General features: G+C 48.3%; 1 protein-coding gene across 2 annotated transcripts in view; it reads left to right on the forward strand.

Moving 5' to 3' along the window:
* LOC129386284 (cytochrome P450 2H2-like) overlaps positions 1 to 14,098 on the forward strand; it is a 253,436-nt gene that overhangs the window by 141,233 nt on the left and 98,105 nt on the right. The gene's annotated exons all lie outside the window — the stretch shown is intronic.

A 14,098-nucleotide genomic window follows, 5' to 3' on the forward strand; every position in this document is an offset into this window, starting at 1 on the left:
ACAAAGCTCTTGAACCTGTGCCTGACATTCAACGAACGTCGCAAACAGCGCATCTTAGCTTGGTTGTCGATGGCATTAGGCTATTGATGATCCTGGACCACCGGTGGCAACCGCAATGCGCTGTTGTCACCGATAAATGAACTTGCGAAGGAACTTGTGCGGTAAGTTTCTCGACATCTGTCGTGTTTTCCAACCACGCAAGTGCCTATACGCACTCCCTGGCTCCGGCCATTCAGCAGGTGATTCAGGAGTAGGTTCCCGCGACTTTGCCATACGCTTGTCAGCCGACTCTTGTCGCCGGGCCACTGACGTAAGTAGATGCCGTTGCAAAGACACGTCGTATACCAGGCAGAGTTGGCCTTTCAGCCACCTATTTCACGCCATGCATTAGTGTAAAACAGTTCGAAAATTTCTAGTGCGCTGCCGAAAACCCACCGATCTGCTACACTTTAGGAATTCCGGGTCATGTTGTGTGCTTCTGTCTCCGGTGTTTAGCGGAGACCACCGCGTGCGCCAAAATATCATGGCTACTATTTCAGGCCCTCATATAGCACGTAACAAGACCCGCTACCTAAAGTTTATCCACATAACCCCCAGGCCACTCTCCGTGTCCAGCCCTTCGCTTCAGCCCGCCGTGGTTGCTCAGTGGCTATGGTGTTAGGCTGCTGAGCGCGAGGTCGCGGGATCGAATCCCGGCCACGGCGGCCGCATTTCGATGGGGGCGAAATGCAAAAACACCCGTGTGCTTAGATTTAGGTGCACGTTAAGAACCCCAGGTGGTCCAAATTTCCAGAGTCCTCCACTACGGCGTGCCTCATAATCAGAAAGTGGTTTTGGCACGTAAAACCCCATAATTCAACCCTTCGCTTCTCGTTGATCACACTCACCCTGCCGCCGTTTTCTTTTATTAATGCATCGCCGACCCAATGCTATTGAGGTGAAATACTGACTGCTGCAGTTACTGAGGCACAGACTGTATCATTGTCCATCCAAGTCCACTCTTGTCCTCCGCCAATGTTGTTGAAATCTCTCTTAAAGGCGTATGAACTCGAGCGCTCATGGATACTGGTGCCGCGATTTCTGTAATGAGTCAGGCATTTTTATACTCTATTTGTAAAGCAATGACTCTATATTCAGTGTTTTCTCTCCATACTGTGAGCGATCAGAACATCCAACCCGTTGCAGGGTGCACAGCCAGATTGCTTATCCAATAGCTCATATGCGTGGCATTGAGTTTCTTGTGCTAGCTTTATGGTCGCGTGATCTGATCTTCGGGAGGAACTTTTTGTCCTGCTATGAAGCCGTTATTGACTGCTGTCGTGCTCGGGCGGAGCTCACTGTAGTTTGCTGCGCTCTATCAGCAGGTGTGGTCGTTCCTGTTGATAGCAAGCTTGTCGTCACCGCCAATGCAGACCTTCCTCCCCGAAGTGCCGTCGTCGTTCCCGTTTACTGCGCCGTCCTTTCACACGACAACGTTCTGCTCACGCCTTCGGATGTCATCAGTCTCCGCCACCATATATTGCTGCCATTCCCTGGTCTCGCAATTCAACACGATGCCACTGGAATACTTCTTTCCAGCCCAAATTCATAACCTCTGAATTTGTGCCGTAACGAAACACTTGGCCACCCGCAGTCTGCTGATAGGGATCTGATCGTGCCAATTGATCAATCCCAGACCTACATAATACCTCAGATTAACGCACTGAATTTTTCCTAACCTTGCATTCAACCACGTGCCCTCTGATGTTTTCTTTACCGTTCCATTGACCGTGACCTCGCTTCGCCTCAATGGGCGCAACTTCTTAATCCTGAAACTCGCGCACCTTTTCGACAACCGTTACTATGCCTCACCTGGGGAGTGACGTTGAACTAGGAAGGAGATTGACAACGTGCTTGATCGCGGAATCATAAAACGTTCCTGCAGTCATTTAGCCTTTCATGTTTAACTGTTTAAGAATAAAGGTAGCCGATTACACACAGCATGGGCTACCGTCGCCTTAAGAAAATTGCTTCAAACATTGTTTACCCTTTCCCCAATAAACGAAGTCCTTAAATGTCTAGAAGGCGCTGCATATTTCTTGCCTAGAATTGGGATTGGCCTACTGGCAGATCACAATGGCGGATTGCGACCTCCTTTAGAAAGTGTCCTGTACTGGGGGTGGCCTGTGCACATATGCAATTAAGCCATTAGGACTTTGCAACGCGCCCGCAACACTCGAGTGAATAATAATAATAATAATAATAATAATAATAATAATAATAATAATAATAATAATAATAATAATCTTATTTATTGGTAAAAATACAGAAACTTACATGTCCGTAGTATACATAAGGAGGTCCCATAGTCAAAGACTCTATCGGGACCGCCACTTAAGGTCACTTATGATGGTACAGAATGTTTAAAGCATGATGAACAGATGGGCAGTATTCTACGTGGGCTCTCATGGAAGATATGTTTCTGGTATCGCCGTGTTCACTCTCGATTTTGCAAACATCTCGACCGTCTACACACTATTTTCCGCTACGTTACAAACGCACGACTTCTACTTTCCCTGAACAAATATCATTTCAGGGCTCGCCGAATGGTCTTACTTTGTCGCGCCTTCTCAAAGGAAAGAATTCTCTTATACCCCGACAAACTTCGTGCTGTTCCCGAGTTTCTGAAGCAGTCTACCATTAAAGAACTGCGGAGCTTTGTGAGCTTGTGCTGATATTTTAGTCGCTTTGTCCGAAGTATAGCCTCCACTATATTACCGCTTACAAAGCAACTGCCTCACTTTGGCTACCTCTCTCACTGGACACAGTCCTGCGACGAAATTATTAAGACACTGCGCCGTGTACTTACTTTACCACTGGTACCATGCCATATGACTCGACTGCGTCAACCGATAAACACATGTACGTCAGCGGTGTGCATCTTGGTGCAGCTATCGCGCAACGCAAGCCCAACTTCTAACAGAATGTTGCTGCCTATGCAAGCCACTCCCACACAAAGGCCAAAACGAGTTACTCGGGCACCAAGAAAAGTGTCTCACAATTGTGTTGGTGTTTGAAAATTGCCATCTCTATTTGTACGGCGAGAATTTCGATATGGGGCAAATCACCACACACTATGTTGGTTGACTTCCCCAAAGAAACCCTCTGGTCGCCTCGTTGGTTGGGTTCTACTTCTACAAAAATTACACATTTGCATCGTTTAGCTATCTGGGCGCAAGCTTTCTGACCTCTTCACCAGCCATGAAGCCTAACGACGCGCCAACTTCCACGGCCGACGTACTCCTGGCTACTGTCATCGTCACAGACATGTCTTCAGAACAGGTCAAAGATCCTTGAATTACAACTCTCATCAGTTTTCTCTCAGCCTTTTTCAGAGTTGCATACCCATGTCATGCATCACGCCGCAACTACCAGACAGACGAAGAAGAATGGCTGCGAGTAACCTCCCCCCGTTGGCGATTCGGTATGTATGCATATTTCCACGCTGACCCTCCAAATGCTCACGCTGGCACGCTGAAAAAGTATAAGCGGCTCCGCCGACACTACTATTGGCTTGGAGCGTACGCTTTTCTCCTGTTGGGCTGCTAAGCACGAGGACGCGGGATAAATCTCAACCAGGGCGGCCGCACTACGATGGGGGCGGAATGCGAAAACACCTGTGTACTTAGATTTAGGTGCACGTTAAGGAACCCCAGGTGGTCCGAATTGTTTCGTATTCCCGCACTATGCGGGCCTTATAATCAGATCGTGGTTTTGGTACGTAAAAGCTCATAACTTAATTAATACTTAGTAAATTCAATTCGTCCTGTCTGAAATGTTAACGGAACACGTTTCACCATGCGCCTTGTCCGCTGCAGCCATGTCCTGCCCGCCCTTTTGACCGTGTTTGAATTGACCTACAGGGAGTACATCCGTGCTCTGCTGCTGGCAATTACTGGATAAATGTAGCCCGATGCCCAAAAACAGCTTCACTCCCTGCGGCTGCTGCTCGTCAGCTCGCCCTCATCATATTATGCCATTTAGTTCCTTGTCGTAGTTAACTACGGTAAATGTTCAGCCCTATATGCTGTGTGACTTTGTCCACGTCATTCAATAGCTATTCTGCTCGTGCCGCACTTTATACTGCACATCTACTGCCTACCACCCTGAGACGAAGGACCTACCGGAACGCTTCAACAGAATTCGCAAAGACAAGCTCGCGATGTAAATAGATTCTGATAATTCCCCTTCGGACGTCATTTCCTCCTTTGTGAGGTAAGTATGTAATACCGCGACACCGCCCAAGCCAAGCTTTTCACTATTATTAAAATTTTATATGACCACGGGCCATCCTCCACACTTCACCCAACCATACCGCCCAAACGCCTCCGAATTGAGTCCAGTTGCTGAAGTCTCACAGAATGCTGAAGAGTGCCGTCAGCTGGCCCGCTCATTCACATCTGATACTGAAGTCCTCCGGAAAGATCACCACGTCAACGATCAGCCTTTACAGGCTTTCGCCGTTGGCACCCTAGCCTCACTCCACCTACCGTACCATTACCCTGGTCTCACTCCGGAGTTTTCTGCCGCGTATCAGGACTCATACCACATCATCGAGTCCCGGTCTTCCGTCACCAAGTTCAAGCCGGTCAAGCCGTTCTCTTAGAAGCTCTGTCGTGGTCACGAGGAAATCCACGTCAGCTTCCTAGAGCAGTCTCACGATCTCACCATCCGCTCATTCATTCACTCATCGCCTTCGTGGGTCGCCAGGATGGCAGGATGGTTCTCCTTCACCGTCGTAGTTATTGTAGGGAAGAACAGGCCAATGCAAGGAGCACTATATATATATATATATATATATATATATATATATATATATATATATATATATATATATATATATATATATATATATACTAATGCTAAAATTAGGCATCCTGAAGCGCATATAATGGTAATAATATGAGGGCGAATGAGAATGTCCTTGCCCCGATATCTTTAGCCAAATTATGGCTTTAAGTGTGCAGTAAACATATCTATTCCCAGCGGTGCACCATTGTTGAACTGGCCCGACCTTATCTGCCGGTAACTCCGAGGCCCGGCACTGGTGTTGATTACTGAAGATGGCGGCTGTGCTTCCCATGTTCATGGTGTACGAGCAATGAAGTGTGACTTGTTTTCTATGGAGCAGGGGACGAACGCTCATCAAAATCCACAGGGAAATGCAGCTCACATATGGGGAAAGCTTTCTCTCTTTGAGAAGTGTGAGGTGTTGTGAGTTCGCAAAACGCTGTGAAGAGCTTCATGACAATGAGCGTTCGGGCGAGGCCGCGGACGTCGCATTCTACCACAGGGGCCTCTCAATGTAGTGCTGTGATGGAACATATGTCTGAACCGCTGTGGGGACTATGTGGAAAAATATTGTTAAGTAAGTATATTCGTAGTTACCTGTACGCGATCTATTTTGTCTAATAATTTATACTGGCAAAGACTTCCTGATTTACCCTCGCCTATCATTGATACTAATATAGTATTATTATTGTTTGAATCATGCCAAGTCGTACATGATGCAGAAGACCTGCAGAAGAAGCTATTCTGCTAACAGTTTCGGTTGCAGGCCCCTGCTTCGGCACGCTCTCAGCAACAGAAACACAATCGTCTACATTTGCAGAAAGAAACTTAGGCACTTGTGAATATGTATGTGTTCATGGTCAGCACAACACAGGGTAACTAATACAAGCTAATACAGGGTAACTCCGAATATTTGTTCAAAATTTGTTTAATAACGGGAACGTAAGGTAATTGAGTGACTTCATCAGGATTGCTAGATTTCTTAATATTGTTACGCGAAGGACGAGTCAGTAAGACGAGCAACCATATACAGGTTATGTTTACAACAGCGGTTGCAGCGCTGACCGGTTAGATTCACAGTGCGAGTCGGGTTCATTCTTTCTGCTCTTTTCTTGGGTGATGGCGCCCACGCACCTCGTTCAAACAATCATATACCACACGCGTGTAGCATAATCCCCAGGCGTCAGAAGCGACGTTCCGGAGAGTCTAAATGTCATCACTGGGACGGTGATACTGCTTCATCCGTGTAACGTGCACAATATCACTGGACTGGAAATGAGATGGGGCGTCAGAGGCGATCTTTTAGGTGACGAGTGGAACGGCACGAAGCCGTTGGTGTGGGCCTGTGTAACCAGACAGCAGTTTTTATGACAGGCCGACTGATGCGACGGAGACCATAGAAGCACCAAAGAACCAGATGGGAAGTGCACGGCTCGGTGTCGCCGGTCGGACAAACGCCTTTGACTAACTTGGGATTTCAGAAGTAGGTCACGGGCAGTTTCCCTTGCGTGGGCACAGCGGGCAATGGCGTCAAGGGCACATTCACTGCTCGTTGCCACGTGAACCGGGAGGGTTGGGTCGAGGGGCAGAGCTGGTTCTCGGCGGAACGGAAGGAAAAATTGAGAATAACCAGCTGTGTCGTGGCCCGAGGAATTATAAGCGAATGTGACAAATGATAGAGCGAGGTCCCAGTCAGTGTGGTCTGAAGACACATATTTAGCGAGCATCTCAGGGAGAGTGCGATTTAGACGCTTCGTGAGGCCATTTGTTGCAGATGGTATGACATGGATAGCTTGTGCCTCGTGGCACAGGACTGCAGGCTGTCCGCGATCACTTTTGATAGGAATATCCGGCTACGGTCTGTGAGAAGTTGTCGCAGAGCTCCATCTAATAAAATCACGTCGCGTAGAAGAAAATCGGTGACATCTGTGGCGCATCGGGGGATGGCGTAGCGCGTGGCGTAATCCCTTGGCCACACCGATCCACCTGTTCCCAGAGGTAGAAAGAGGAAAAGGGCCAAGGAAGTCCAAATGAGCCCAAAAGAATGGTTCCGCGGGAGTGTCGAGTGGTTGAACGTATACAGCAGGGAGCTTCGTGGTGCCTTGCGTCGCTGGCATTTCTCAAACGCTGATATATATCTTCGAACAGAGCGAGCAAGCCCTGGCCAAAAGAAGCATCGGCGTATCCGGTCGTATGTACGTGACACACCCAGGTGACCAGCAGTGGGGAGGTCGTGAAGTTTGTGGTGAACAGCCGAGCGAAGGGGCTTAGGGATCACAAGGAGTAATGCAGGGCCGTCGAGGTGAACGTTGTGGCGGTAGAGTACGCCATCTTGAAGTGTGAATAAGCGAAAGGAACTGTCGGCCAGTGACGATTCCAGATGGTCAATGATGATACGCAAAGACGGGTCAAGGCGCTGCTCATCGGCGATATGGACCAGCGGAAAAACATAGGGAACACTGGCGTCGGTGTCAGTATCAGACGTAGAGGTCGCGTCTTCTACTGGATTGCGACAGAGGCAATATCTGTCCTCGTGTTGGCGTCCTCATTTGTAAGTCACTGTGTAGGGATATAGGAGGTTGTGGACAAGTACTGCATCAGGGTGGCCAATCCTGCTCTGGTGAGGGAGTGCGTTACCGGTTCTGGTCACCGGGATCAGGCCACACTCCAGGCCTGTTTATGAAATTTTATCAACACGCAGGTTTTTTTTAACCCGGTGGAAAATTGCGCAGCACCGGGATTCGAACCACGGACCTCTTACGCGCGAGGCGAGTGTTCTACCTCTACGCCACCGCTGTGCACCATCGCTGATGCGATCAGGAACGGAGGAAGCCTAAAAGCAGTGAAGAAGAAACTAGGAATTGGCAGGAATCAGATGTATGCGTTAAGAGACAAAGCCGGCAATATAATTACGAATAAGGATGAGATAGTTCAAGTGCCTGAGGAGTTCTATAGAGATTTATACAGTACCAGTGGCATCCACGGCGATAATGGAAGAGAGAATAGTCTAGAGGAATTCGAAATCCCACAGGTAATGCCAGAAGAAGTAAAGAAAGGCTTGCGATCTATGGAAAGGGGGAAGGCAGCTGGGGAGGATCAGGTAACAGCAGATTTGTTGAAGGATGGTGGGCAGATTGTTCTAGAGAAACTGGCCACCCTGTATACGCAATGCCTCATGACCTCGAGCGTACCGGAATCTTGAAAGAACGCTAACATAATCCTAATCCATAAGAAAGGGGACGCCAAAGACTTGAAAAATTGGAGACCGTTCAGCTTACTGTCAGTTGCCTACAAACTATTTACTAAGGTAATCGCAAATAGAATCAGGACTTCTGTCAAGCAAAGGACCAGGCAGGATACCGTGAAGGCTACTCAACAGTAGACCATATTCACACTATCAGTCAGGTGATAGAGAAATGTGTGGAATATAACCAACCCTTATATATAGCTTTCATTGATTACGAGAAAGCGTTTGATTCTGTTGAAACCTCCGCAGCCATGGAGGCATTACGGAATCAGGGGTAGACGAGCCGTATGTAAAAATACTCAAAGATATTTATAGCGGCTCCACAGCCACCATAGTCCTCCATAAAGAAAGCAACAAAATCCCAATAAAGAAAGGCGTTAGGCAGGGAGATACGATCTCTCCAATGCTATTCACAGCGTGTTTACAGGAGGTATTCAGAGACCTGGATTGGGAAGAATTGGGGATAAAAGTTAATGGAGAATACCTTAGTAACTTGCGATTCGCTGATGATATTGCCTTGCTTAATAACTCAGGGGACCAATTGCAATGCATGCTCAATGACCTGGAGAGGCAAAGCAGAAGAGTGGGTCTAAAAATTAATCTGCAGAAACCTAAGTAATGGTTAACAGTCTCGGAAGATAACAGCAATTTACAATAGGTAGCAAGGCACTGGAAGTGGTAAGGGAATACCTCTGCTTAGGGCAGGTAGTGATGGCGGATCCGGATCATGAGATGGAAATAGCCAGAAGAATAAGAATGGACTGGGGTGCGTTTGGCAGGCATTCTCAGATCATGAACAGCAGGTTGCCATTATCCCTCAAGAGAGAAGTGTATAATAGCTGTGCCTTACCAGTACTCACCTACGGGGCAGAAACCTGGAGGCTTACGAAAAGGGTTCTACTTAAATTGAGGACGACGCAACGAGCTATGGAAAGAATGAGGAGTGTAACGTTAAGGGATAAGAAAAGAGCAGATTGGGTGAGGGAACAAACGCGAGTTTATGACACCTTAGTTGAAATCAAGAAAACGAAATGGGCATGGGCAGGACATCTAATGAGGAGGGAAGATAACCGATGGTCATTAAGGGTTACGGACTGGATTCCAAGGGAAGAGAAGCGTAGCCGTGGGCGGCAGAAAGTTAGGGGGGCGGATGAGATGAAGAAGTTTGCAGGGACGACATGGCCACAATTAGTACATGACCGGGGTTGTTGGAGAAGTATAGGAGAGGCCTTTGCCCTGCAGTGGGCGTAACCAGGCTGATGATAATGATGATGGTGTAGGGATATTCTTGTAGACGCAGGGCCCAACGGTCGAGCCGGTCAGTAGGATCTTTGAGTGAGGAAAGCCAACAGAGCGTATGCTGCTCGGTGATTACTGAGAAGGGCTTGCCATATAAATATGGACGGAGCTTTGAAGCAGCCCAGACGAGAGCAAGACATTCGCGCTCGGTAATCGACTAGCTGCGCTCTGCAGTTGTCAGGAGCCGGGTAGCGTAGGCAATAACACGGTCGTGTGCGTGTTGGCGTTGAGATAAGACGGCGCCGATGCCATAACCACTCACATCGGTTCGGACCTCTGTAGGTGCGGACGGGTCAATGTGGGCCAAGACCGGTGGATTGGTGAGAATCGTGATAAGGCGTGAAAATGCGGCAGCCTGAGGGGAAGCCGACGCAAAAGGCACGTCTTTCTTCAGATGTTCAGTGACTGGTCGAGCGATTTCTGCGAAATCTTTCACGAACCGTCAGAAATGAGAGCACAGCCCCACAACACTTCGGACGTCTTTGATAGATTGAGGTACAGGAAAAGCCGTTACTGCTCGAACCTCCTCCAGGTCGGTTTGTACTCAGGAAGCATCGACAAGGTGGCCGGGCACTGTAATCTATCGGCGCTCGAAGTGGCACTTCGATGAGTTTAATTGGAGCCCAGCCTTGCGGAAAACGTCAAGGATAGCTTCAACGCGCTCAAGGGCGTCTCAAATGTAGGAGAAAACACAAGGACGTCGTTGATGCAACAAAGGCATATTGACCATTAGAAACGTTGAAGCAGAGAGTCGATCATCCATTTGAACGTGGCGGGGGCATTGCATAAACCGAACGGCCTAACCATGAATTGGTAGAGGCCATCTGGAGTGACGAAAGCGGTCTTTTCTTGGTTTTGCTCGTCGAAGGAAATCTGCCAATAACCAGATCGAAGGTCGATGGACGGAAAGTATTTGGCACCGTGAATACAATCAAGATCGTCGTCGATTCATGGCAAAGGGTAAACGTACTTTTTAGTAATTCGGTTAAGGTGGCGGTAATCAACACAGAAACGCAACATGCCATCTTTCTTTTTGACGAGCGCGACCGGCGATGCCCAAGGACTCGACGAGGGCTGAACAATGCTTCTGGCGAGCATCTTGTTACTTCCTGCTGAATAACTTGCCCCTCTGCCGTGGACGCGCAATACTGTAGGCGGGGAATGGGAAAAGCATCACCAGTGTTTATCCGATGCTTAACTAGGGACGTCTGACCAAGTGGTCAATTGTCCGTGTCAAATATATTGCGCTGGGAAAGGAAAAGGCGATATAGGGCGGCTGCTATGTCACGTGCGAGGAACGGAGTGACGATGGGACGTAATGGGCCGTCGAGGTTCAAAGCATCCTGCGGGTAATCAGGAGGATGTGGAGATGCGTTGGCTGCAAAACCAGTCACGTGGTCGTCTGTCAGTGACAGGAGCGTGGTCGCCACTATGCATTCAGGTAACACTTGCTTCGTGAAGCCAAAATTGATAACGGGGAGGCACATCCGATTAGTGCAAGGGTTGCGACGGAGTGTGGCACTGAGATGTCGCGCGCCAGGAGGACATCAGGAATAGGTGCGACGACATAGTCGCCATCAGGCACGGTTGCCGTTGAGGCCAATTCGACGAAGGTTAGGGCTTTTGGAGGTAAGCGAACAAACGCTGTAGTGCAGAGGGTGTTCGGTTGTTCTCGGCGAACGTCTGAAAGAAGAGGAAATTAGAGGCACTGCATAGCCGTGCAACAGTCGATGAGGGCAAAATGCGTCGTCAGAAATCGAGCCTGAAAATTCGGTCATGAGGGCAACTGGTCAGCATGGTGAACAGTTGGTGAAATGGTCGTGTGGTGGTAAGAGCGGAACAAGAGGACGTGGCTGGTGTGTTATGGAGCCGGGAAAACTGTGGGACGACGCGGTGGCTTTTGGCTACCTTGAAGTGGCGGCATTCTTTGACGATGGCGTCGACAGTAGAAACGTCATTCATCATCATCAACATCATCATCATCATCATCATCAGCCTGGTTATGCCCACTGCAGGGCAAAGGCCTCTCCCATACTTCTCCAACTACCCCAGTCATGTACTAATTGTGGCCATGTTGTCCCTGCAAACTTCTTAATCTCATCCCCCCACCTAACGTTCTGCCGCCCTCTGGCACGCTTTCCTTCCCTTGGAATCCATTCCGAAACGTCGTTATATACGAGCAAATTGAAGGCGTAGCCCTCGATGACTTTTAAGATATGGCCCACCTTGTCATCCTCGATCATGTGCTCGTCGATTTTCCGGAAAAGCGCGAGCATTTGCTGTATGTAGGAGACATACAATTCGGTCGACGACTGGACACGGGTGGCAAGCTCTTTCACGCAGCCTGTTGGCGACCTGACGGGTTCCCAAATAGGTCGCGATGTCGCTCTTTGAAAATGTCCCAGCTGGAGAGTTCGATCTCATGGATGCGAAACCATCCAGATAAAAGTACGGTGTTCTGTCCAGATAAAAGATCACATTGGAAATTATGATGGTAGGGTCCCAGTGGTGGCTTTGGCTAACACGCTCATAGATGTGAGCCAGTCGTCGACGTCCACGTCATTCTGGCCGGAGAACGTCCCAGGATCACGGAGTATAGGAACCGTAGCGTCGTTGTGGTTGGCGCCGCAGGTGATGGTGGCGATGGGGTGATTCCATCGGAAGCCATGGATGAGAAGGTGGCGGTGCGGCCGCATCGGAGCTCCGTGGCGATGACGGGGAACGTTCCAGCTCCACCACAATGTTACGCGAAGGACGAGTCAGTAAGACGAACCACTATTTACAGGTTATATTTAAAACAGCGGTTGCAGCGCTGACCGGTTAGATATCACAGAGCCAAGCCCAGTTCGTTCTTTCTGCTCTTTTGTCGAGTGATGGCGCCCACGCACCTCCTTCAAACAATCAGATACCACACGCGTGTAGCAATATGACTTTAGGTAATAATTTGACAAGAAACTAAAAATTTTGCGAAAACTCCAACTAAAAAACTACTGATGTTTGAATCAATGCAAGACCTAAAACGTCAAGACTTAAACATCATGACGAAGTCATGATGTCCTAGGAAGTTATGAAGTCATGACGAAGTCATGAAAAAAACTGGGCACTGCTAATTTTTGTAGCAGAATGAAGTTTGGCGTATTTTAGCCACATTCCGATATGGTACTTACGAAGGCCGCGAATGTAACGACCTCGAAGGCATCCCTCGGTGGAGTGATTGTTTACGCCTCACCATGGCGTGGACATGAAGGAGCCCACATTTCGGTATAAGGCCGAAATGGCCGAATCCATTGAAGCCAGCACTAACTGTGCTACCGCGGTCGTCTCACTGCGAACACTGTATCATTCCCTCTACTACATGCTTTCTCGGAATAAATACGTACCATTTTGTGCGACGAGCGGCGGTAACTATTGTTAGTGTGACACAAGCAGTATCTTTCAGTGGATGGAGATAGCGAAAAAAATGGGATAGTGCAGCTGGTCGCGCTACCTGGAATCGGGGCCTAGTCAATAACATTTGCGGCGACGCGCGCATCCTCTCGCTAGCAGCTGCTTCAACTTCCACCGCCATATCATCATAACGGCATATGTGACAGAGTATATGGTATGCAAGTTAAGCAAACAAAGCTTGTGATTAAGCAAGTTACGCGTGATGCAGGAAACGGTAGATGTGTTTTTGTCGTTGTTGTGATGAGAAGTTGAGTCACTTTCACGTATGCTAAAGGAGATGAAGCTGATAGCCTACACGCTCACGAGACATTAAATAAATTACTTGGAATTTTCATTGTAATGCGTTTTTACTTATTGTTTTTTCCCACCAAAGTTCGTGGGTTATATTGCTTTAATGAATTCTGTCTTAAAAACCTATGCCCTAATTAACTTCGTCCTAACGCCAAAGCTCGTGGGTTTGACCATCACTCACCCCTGCTGGCAGCGTCAATTTTGGTGCCATGGAATTTTGATCGCACCGAAGGTTGTGTATTAGAGTGCCTTGTTTTTTCTTAACACCACAGGTTGTGGGTTCCAATCCCACCAATGGTCGCGTGTCCGAGGGCCTTATTTAACTCTATTTTAGTTACCTGTCCCTTCGTTAACTTCGCCCTAGTTAACACCAACGTTCGTGGGTTCGACTCCCACCTGAGGTCGCGGGTGAGACAAACAATGGTGGCATCATCAATTTTGGTGCCATTGTATTCTCATACCTGCAAAGGTAGAGGGTTCGACTCCCACCAAAGGTCCTAGGTTCGAGTCCCACACATAGTCGTGGGTGGCACCATAAATTTTCGTCTCATAATGCCTGACGGTCAATTTGTCGATAACGTCGGAAATTTTTTGACCCACGAGGCACTTAGGCCTCTTGCCTAAATAATTTAAATGACCGAAGTGATGTCTGGAGCATCGAGTGGTGGACGCTATCGTCGACAGTTTAAATTACAACAGGTGGAAGGTACTGAATATTCAAAGTTGTTTGTGGGCAGCCTCAAGTTGTTTCCCGGCATTCTACACCGTAAGTTGTACGGCTCATTCCAATAGCCATTTCGGTTGGCACTTTTGTCCGCCGCCAGAGCCGCCGGTGTCCGTTGCAGCTATCGTCAGGAATATGCAAAATTCGGTGGAGACCTTTAAGGCTGCTTACGCGTGGGAATGCGACAGCATTAGGTCCCTTTGGCGAAATGTTCGCGACTGACGTTTTCAACATGTATTAAAGTTTCCTGCTAATTCGGT

This window comes from Dermacentor andersoni, chromosome 4 (genome assembly GCF_023375885.2).
Source record: "Dermacentor andersoni chromosome 4, qqDerAnde1_hic_scaffold, whole genome shotgun sequence".
Taxonomy (NCBI): domain Eukaryota; kingdom Metazoa; phylum Arthropoda; class Arachnida; order Ixodida; family Ixodidae; genus Dermacentor; species Dermacentor andersoni.